The 7,605-nt window shown below is 28.3% G+C and overlaps 1 pseudogene across 1 annotated transcript; it reads right to left on the bottom strand.

Moving 5' to 3' along the window:
• Nucleotides 1-208: 208 nt before the first annotated feature.
• LOC146899320 (protein GLUTAMINE DUMPER 5 pseudogene) lies at nt 209-1,121 on the bottom strand (annotated as a pseudogene). The gene has a single exon (XR_015022115.1). The product of XR_015022115.1 is annotated as a protein GLUTAMINE DUMPER 5 pseudogene (transcript).
• Nucleotides 1,122-7,605: the final 6,484 nt, after the last annotated feature.

The following is a 7,605-nucleotide window of genomic DNA, read 5'->3' as shown; positions in this document are numbered from 1 at the left end:
CTTCTAAAAAAATGTGTAGTATATTATTAGTTTTAAAAAATATATATATTCTGTACATAAAAAAAAAACTATTTTATTTTTGTAGTGGCCGGGGTTTGAACCCCGGACCTTGCATATTTTATGCATTGTCCCAACCAGCTGAGCTAAGTTCACGAGGACCAAAAAAAAAAAAAAATATTCTGATAATATAATTTCAAATACAAATAAATTATATACAAACTGAATTCAATTCTTTGAAAACCATCCCTACAAAATCTAAAACCATCACACCTATATATATATATATATATATATATATATATATACACATACTCTAATAAGACTCCACAAAATGGTCCTCGTGAGCTTAGCTCTGTTGTTATGGACAGTGCATAAAAATATGCAAGGTTCGGGGTTCAAACCCCAGCCACCAACAAAAAAAAAAAGACTCCACAAAATGAACATGAGTAAAGAATATTACAAATAAATGTCAATAGGCATAAAACATTAATGAGAGTTATCTTTCTGCTATTTATTTTCTCTCCATTTTGTCAATGATTGCAATCATGAAATACTTTCATGGTTTGAAATTGTCGTCTGCAACCGTAATTGTGGCCACATAATAGGGAGGTTTTTATGTTTATGAAATGACACCACAATTGTCTTTCGACTGCATCAAATGTACTTTCTTGTAATATTTGCATCGTACGTAATCCACGGCGAAAATTCAAAACCATGAAAAAAACCATATGCATACTTCTAAACCATTTCTTCACTATGACATGTTGGTGACACAGGTTTAGCCAAGTATGTAGGATTAGTATCTCCCGCCATAATTACAACAATCTTAGGCTCTAAATCCACCACCATTTCAACATTCTTGGTAGCTTTCTCTTCATTCCGACCAGCGTTTGTAGATAAAGAATTTTCTTGACAAGAGCATGCTAGGATAATTAATGCAAATGTTATAATTGCAAGCATGAGAGCTAGGCCACCAAAGAAATAAGGAGTGGGAGATGTAACGTTTTTGAAACCACCACCAGCTGCTGCATCCATATTTGAATTACTTATACTCACAAAAAAATGATAAATTTCCTCTAATATTATTAATCTCTCACCTTGTTTTAAGTCTAGGGTTTGGGTTTTTATTGGATCATGAAGGCTTAGTATAAAAGAAGTAGAGGGTATTTATAGTGAATGAAAGTGCTATGAATGCGTGTGAATGGGGCCCACATGTGGAATTGTGGAAGAAATTTCTATTTATTCCTTTCTTAAAATTTTGGTTATATGGTCTCAATTTGTCAAACAATTGCTGATGGTTGATTCTTTCGTGTTGTAATGAAGAATATATCCAATCATGGGCAATGTTTCTTTTTCATTATATGGAAGTTTCTTCATCGGTTCATATTTGTGCTAGCTATCAATTATGTCATTGTCAAATTTAAAAGGAGGACCCAGGAGATTGTCTCAAACAATTGCATACGTTCTTTTGTTGTGAAAATTAGAAAGTGTGTATGGGATGCAGAGTACCATATGAGTTAAAAAAAAATATTTTATTTTTGTACGGAATATTGTTTTAAAATTTAATTTATGTATTATAGTTTTTAGTGGCCCACTCTAAATTTTTCTCAAGCTCCACCACCGTGCATATTATTTTATTATTACGTCCGGAACCAATTTATTATTTTGTGAAGAAATATTCACTGTGGTCTCTAAGAAAAGTGTAAGAATATATATATATATATATATATATATATATATATATATATATATATATATATATATGGGAGATGTAAGAATTAGTGGAAGAAAATTATGTTTATTACTTCCACTTAGCTACTACTAATTACAATTAATAAGGATGTTTTTAGTAAATAATACAAATTTTACGATTAAAATCAAACACAATTAATTATTTTCCATAGAACAACACACAACTGAAATTCATTTGAGGCGGAAGAAATATTAAAATGACATATAATTTAGGATGTAAAAAGTATAAGTTATGACATGTTGGTCTTATATATCAACATTTTGAAATCACATCTAGCACATAAACAACCGTAGATAATCTACACATGATTAAGTATGTCATTTCTTCTTTACTTTGTTTAAATTTCAAGTCATTTATCTTTTAATAGCACTTTAATTTCTTGCACATTATCTTTTTTGCACTTTAATTTTCGTGCACATTCACATTTCTGCACTTTATTTTACTTGCACAGAACTTTACAAACTCTAGGGTATGTTTGAGAGTTGATTTTTGAAGGGGAGAGTTTTGCAGGGTTAAGTTGTATTTTAAAATATATTTTACGATTAATTTTTTTTGAAAAAACAACTTTGATAAATGATCATATTATTATTAGACTTCAATCAAACTTGATTGGTTTTAAAAAAAATATTTTGTAGTGTTTGTAATATAAAATAGAACATTTAATCCTCCAAAAAAAAACTCTTTGTATCCAAACATACCTTTAAAAAGAAAACATAAAGTCCTCCCCTCAAAAACTCATCTATCTAAGAGAATTTGTTGGAATAAATATACTTTGTTTTTTCGTCTCTTATCTTTGTTTTTGGCAGGACTCTTAACTTATTTTATTGATGAGATGAGATGCAAATTGGCCTTTAATTAGTTTTTTGTGGGCGTCTAACTAATCTTTTAATTCCACAAACTTAATATACAGATTCAACTGATTTAAACAACCAAAGACGTGGTGGAAAGAAAACTGGAAAAAACAATCAGATATCAACCACATTTCTTCTTCTTCTTCTTCTTATTCTAATCTTTTTTCAGTCAATGAGTCTGTGTTTGTTTGCTAATATTTATTTTTTTTGAAATATAGATTTTGAGGTGAGAATAGATTTAAATGGTCATTTTGATGGGAAAAAAATATGTGAAAAGGGCTCTTTTGGTATAATTTGCTCACATACACCTAATACTCCAAAATTACCTCTATTGTTCGTTGTTGAACACTATTAATTGTCTTTCAAATGTTCATTGTAATTTTGGTCGCAGATCATTGTTCATATTATTGCCACAAGTAAACATCACAAATTATTCACCATTCATATCATTCTCACTTTCAATCTGAGACACATGTTTGCCAATGAGTGAATAAGAAAGGTCACTTATGCATGTTTGCGAGATGTTTTCCAACTCTTGCACTCTTGTTTGTTCACTTGAGGCACAACTTTAAATGACAATTAATTCCAGTTCAGGATCAAACAATAATTTATCGTCGTTGGGGGTATTTTCAATAGTTTAAAAATTGTTAAAGACTCTTGGCCCATGAGGGTAGCCTCACTCACTGAGTAGGAACAACACATCGAATTAAAAGCAATTACGCAAGTGAATTGGACACCGTATCTTCACCAAAAATTGTAAAAAACTGAGTTAATTGATTCTCTCATTTATATAGTATAAATAAGTTAAAGTACAAATAATATATATAAACTAAATTTGTATTATTATACAAATTTTACCTTGACTAGTTGGTATGGTGTGTGTCAATTGTCATGCAAGAGTTCCTATGAAATGGAATGAATGATGTTATAAAGGGATACAATATATTAATGTAATCCTCATATCTTTCTATATTTTTTTCTAAAAAATTTAATGGTGAAATTCACACACATTAAACGTGAAAAGGTTGTGAGAGAAGTGACATAAGTACTTGAGCGAAATCATAAAAATATAAATAAAAAAGTAATTTATCTAAAATAGTTGGTTATAACTAAAGTACTTCAAAATGAATTTATTTATAGACAATAATAAGTCAAACTACATGTCTAATTCAAAAATCAAAACCAATTGTAGAAAAACTGAAATGTAAACTAGATCCAAAACAAAGTATATTCATGAATCAAAATATAATCGAAGTCTTAAATCATAATGTAAAAAGTATAATATAAATGATAGTAAAATGTAAATCAACCAATTATCCAGTAGTGGTATACACCATCCGACATGTTTATCATCTCTTACTTGAATTGGGTTACACGGTTACATACACAATTGACAGAGATGTTCTCAGGAACTCTTACACCTTTGTATTATAAGAGTATGTGAGAATGTCGCAGTCAATCGTGCATGTGATTGCTTAACTACATTTCTACAAGAGAGGACAAAAAATATTGTATGATGTTTACCCTTAATGAACGTATAGCTAATTTACATTTTGGTCTAATTTATGGTAGACTTAATAAATAATATGTTCTAAGACTTCGATTTTAATCTTGATTTTTGAATGTACTTGTTGATGGGGTTTGGTTTACGATATAGTTGATCTACGAGTATTAATTTTGGGGAGTAGACCAGTATGCTTTAACAAAACAAAAAATTGAAAACTACATCAACACAAAATAGTTCCAACGAGATACCAAAGACAACTTATATTGGCACTTTGTTATATAGAATGAATTGATTTAAATTCTTTCCATTTTAAGAATACAAAATTTTGAAGGAACAATTTTTTTTTCGTCAAATAATCTAACGATTAGAAATTCACTCCTTAATTAATAATATGAATAAGTGAGAAATTTGGGGTTTAAATTTCGTCTCCTATATATTACAATCTCTCTATGCTCACGGGGACAATTTTAAAAATATTATTACTTTTGATATATTTGCATACATTCGTAAACTATACTACTACAATTTTTAATATATGTTGAAATATTTCATTTAGTATAGTTAGACTTGATTTCTTAATTAAGTTATTTTAAAAAAAAAAATCGAAACAATTCAAAAAATTATTTTATTTTATTTAGTTCTTTTATTTATTTATTTATTTTGAGGTAATTTGGTTCTTTTATTTGAAGTGGGAGGATGTTGTTCAGCCAACTTTTCGTGAAGCTAATTAGCATCATGATGTGTTAGCAAATTATGAGTGTTTTTTGAATGGTGATCTTAGATTCTTTGAGTCTTGTTCGACTCATTTTGTTCATTTGTTGTCGGATGTAATGAGATTGTCCATACCTCATTAATTTAGGTGTAATCTTTGTCTCTTTTGCTGGCTGTTTAGCCCTCTATGTAATAAATTAATTTTTTCACAATTTTTAAACGTGGGCTATAACAAAGATTTGAAAGAAAAAAAAAAAACTAAATTTGAATCTACTGATAATCAAAATATCTGTAAATTATCTATACAAAAAACATGTACAACATAAAATGAAAAATAGAACAATAATCAAAACTAGAGTAAAAGTATGCAAATAACACAAATGTTTTATAAAGTAATAGGAGAAAGTGAAAAGATGAAAAGGAACTCTTTATGTTCATGTGGAAAGAAGAATGACAGAAGAATCGGTGAGATAATGAAACCAATTCACACAAATTTATGGATAAAAACATTCTTGATTCTAAGGAAACCAATGAAAAAGATGAAGTTAATATGATTTTTTGTTTTGGATTTTGAACTCAACGTTTTGAAGAAATGGAAGGCTTAAATAAGGCTGGGTAGCCTTAGTATTATTAATCAACGAAATGGTAAAAATGAAGTGGTAAATAAGAAGCAAGAGAAGGAGGGTAGCGGCTTTAAAAAAATAAAGGGTTAAATATGTTTTTGGTCCCTATAAAATGGCGACCTTCTAAGTTTAGTCATTACTTAATTTTAATAGCTTTTTTAATCCCTCCAAAAAAAAATTTACTTATAATTTTAGTCCCTGCTAAAATAAATTTTGTTTAATTATCCTTAAACTCTTAAATTTTTTAACGATTCTTTTTATACAAGTTTAGAACACTATGAAAGGTTCATTTATTAAAATCTATAATTTTTTAACATGAAATAAATTAAATATGAATTTTTTAAAACGACAAAAGTTTAAGATATAAGTAACAAAAATATGGACGTAGAAATCAAATTTTTGCGATATTTTTTTCGGAGGACCTTTTAATAACGTTCTTAACACGCCTGTAAAAAATTGTTGAAAAACTTAAGAGTTTAAGCATAAATTAAACAAATTTGGATTGAGTAAGGACTAGTATTGAGTGCAGAAATTTTTTGTAGGGATTAAAAATGCTATTAAAATTAAGTAAGGACTAAACTTACAAGGTCACAATTTTGTAGGGACCAAAAACATAATTAACCCAAAAATAAAAGAAAAAAAATATTGAATCAATCTCTATGTTTGCAGGTTTGAAGTGAGAATATGAATGAGGGTAGAGGTGAATTTATAAAGGATTTGAAAGGTTTATGTTTTCTTCTTTTTTAAAAACTGAATTTATTGATGTGTACTTGTGAAAATGACATCGTCCCCTTGTGGGAGGTTGAAAACAAATATGGAGTACAATATTTAAGCACACACATAAAAGGACATTTTAGAGATAAATGTTTTTGTGTCTAAATACTATAAATTTGATCTTGTGACGATACAAAACTTGTTTATTTCTCGGTATATTTTCGTAAGGAATTGTCATTACTCATTGAAAGTTTTTTCCAATTAGCAAATTTTTTCTAATAAGTAAATGTTCCCCATGTAATTAAGAGTCATGCTAAATAGTACATCATTTGGTCATTATTATAAGCGAAAATTGACATTTCAGTTTCATTCAATAAATGATGTATGTGATTTTTAATATAGACCACATACATAATTTATTGTATGAATCTAAAATGTTAAATTTTGCTAATAAATGATGTATGTGATTTTTAATATAGACCACATACATAATTTATTGTATGAATCTAAAATGTTAAATTTTGCTAATATAGACCACTTATCTTTTGATTCCCTGCTTTTTGTATATTGGGACAAAATTCTGCATAGGTAGAGGAAGAGTGGTTGCAAAAACAGTTGAAAAACTTAAAATGGAAACAAAGTAAGGAGTATGGATAAAGTGGAAATTGCTTGTATTATTGAAATGGAGATAGAGATATTGTTGACTGTGCTTTTATTCTCATTTCGAATTTGAATTTGGCCTTGGTTAAGAATAACCTAACAGGTGCAAAAGAGTTAATCCACCCTCTCTACTAGTCTCGGTCACAACTTACAATCTAAGTATCTGTTTGAAAGATCGAGTTAAAGCTCAAATTAAATTTTAAAATGGTATCAAATTTATCGAATATAGGTTGGACCACATGCTATCAGATTACTATGATCGAGACACTTGGTTGGTGCTTTAGATATCCAGTCGTGGACATAAGAGGATGTGGTAATACTCTTACATTTGATGAGATAAAGCTTGAATATATGTTTATTAAGTGGTGGTAATTTTCACCTTACAAACTGATTTTTGTAAGTTTGAGATAAATTCAATCAGAATTATAAGATTGACAAAATTAATTGTCTCTATAATTGATTTAACTTGATTTTATTTTTTAGGGAATTTAACTTGAAGTTATGATTTATGGTTTTTGAGTCTAAACATTATTTTTATACTTATATTATTTGTTCAACACGTTTTTACATTAGGTATTTAAACTCAAGCATAAATTTATATTTCAAGAAAAAAAACGATATTTAACTAAAATAAATTTTACAAAATCATTTCTTTTGTCACCACAAAACCACATAAACCATTAAAGTGTTATAACTTATAAGTGAATTGATTTAGACACATGTTTACCAAAAAAGAGAGACAACTAATACACCTAATTTGTTATGTTTTTTTGGTTGAGAAGTGAT

The sequence above is a fragment of the Medicago sativa genome, chromosome 8 (genome assembly GCF_051527215.1).
Source record: "Medicago sativa cultivar Bolivia chromosome 8, Bolivia_mono, whole genome shotgun sequence".
Classification (NCBI taxonomy): Eukaryota; Viridiplantae; Streptophyta; class Magnoliopsida; order Fabales; family Fabaceae; genus Medicago; species Medicago sativa.
This window is presented reverse-complemented; position numbering and strand designations above follow the sequence as displayed.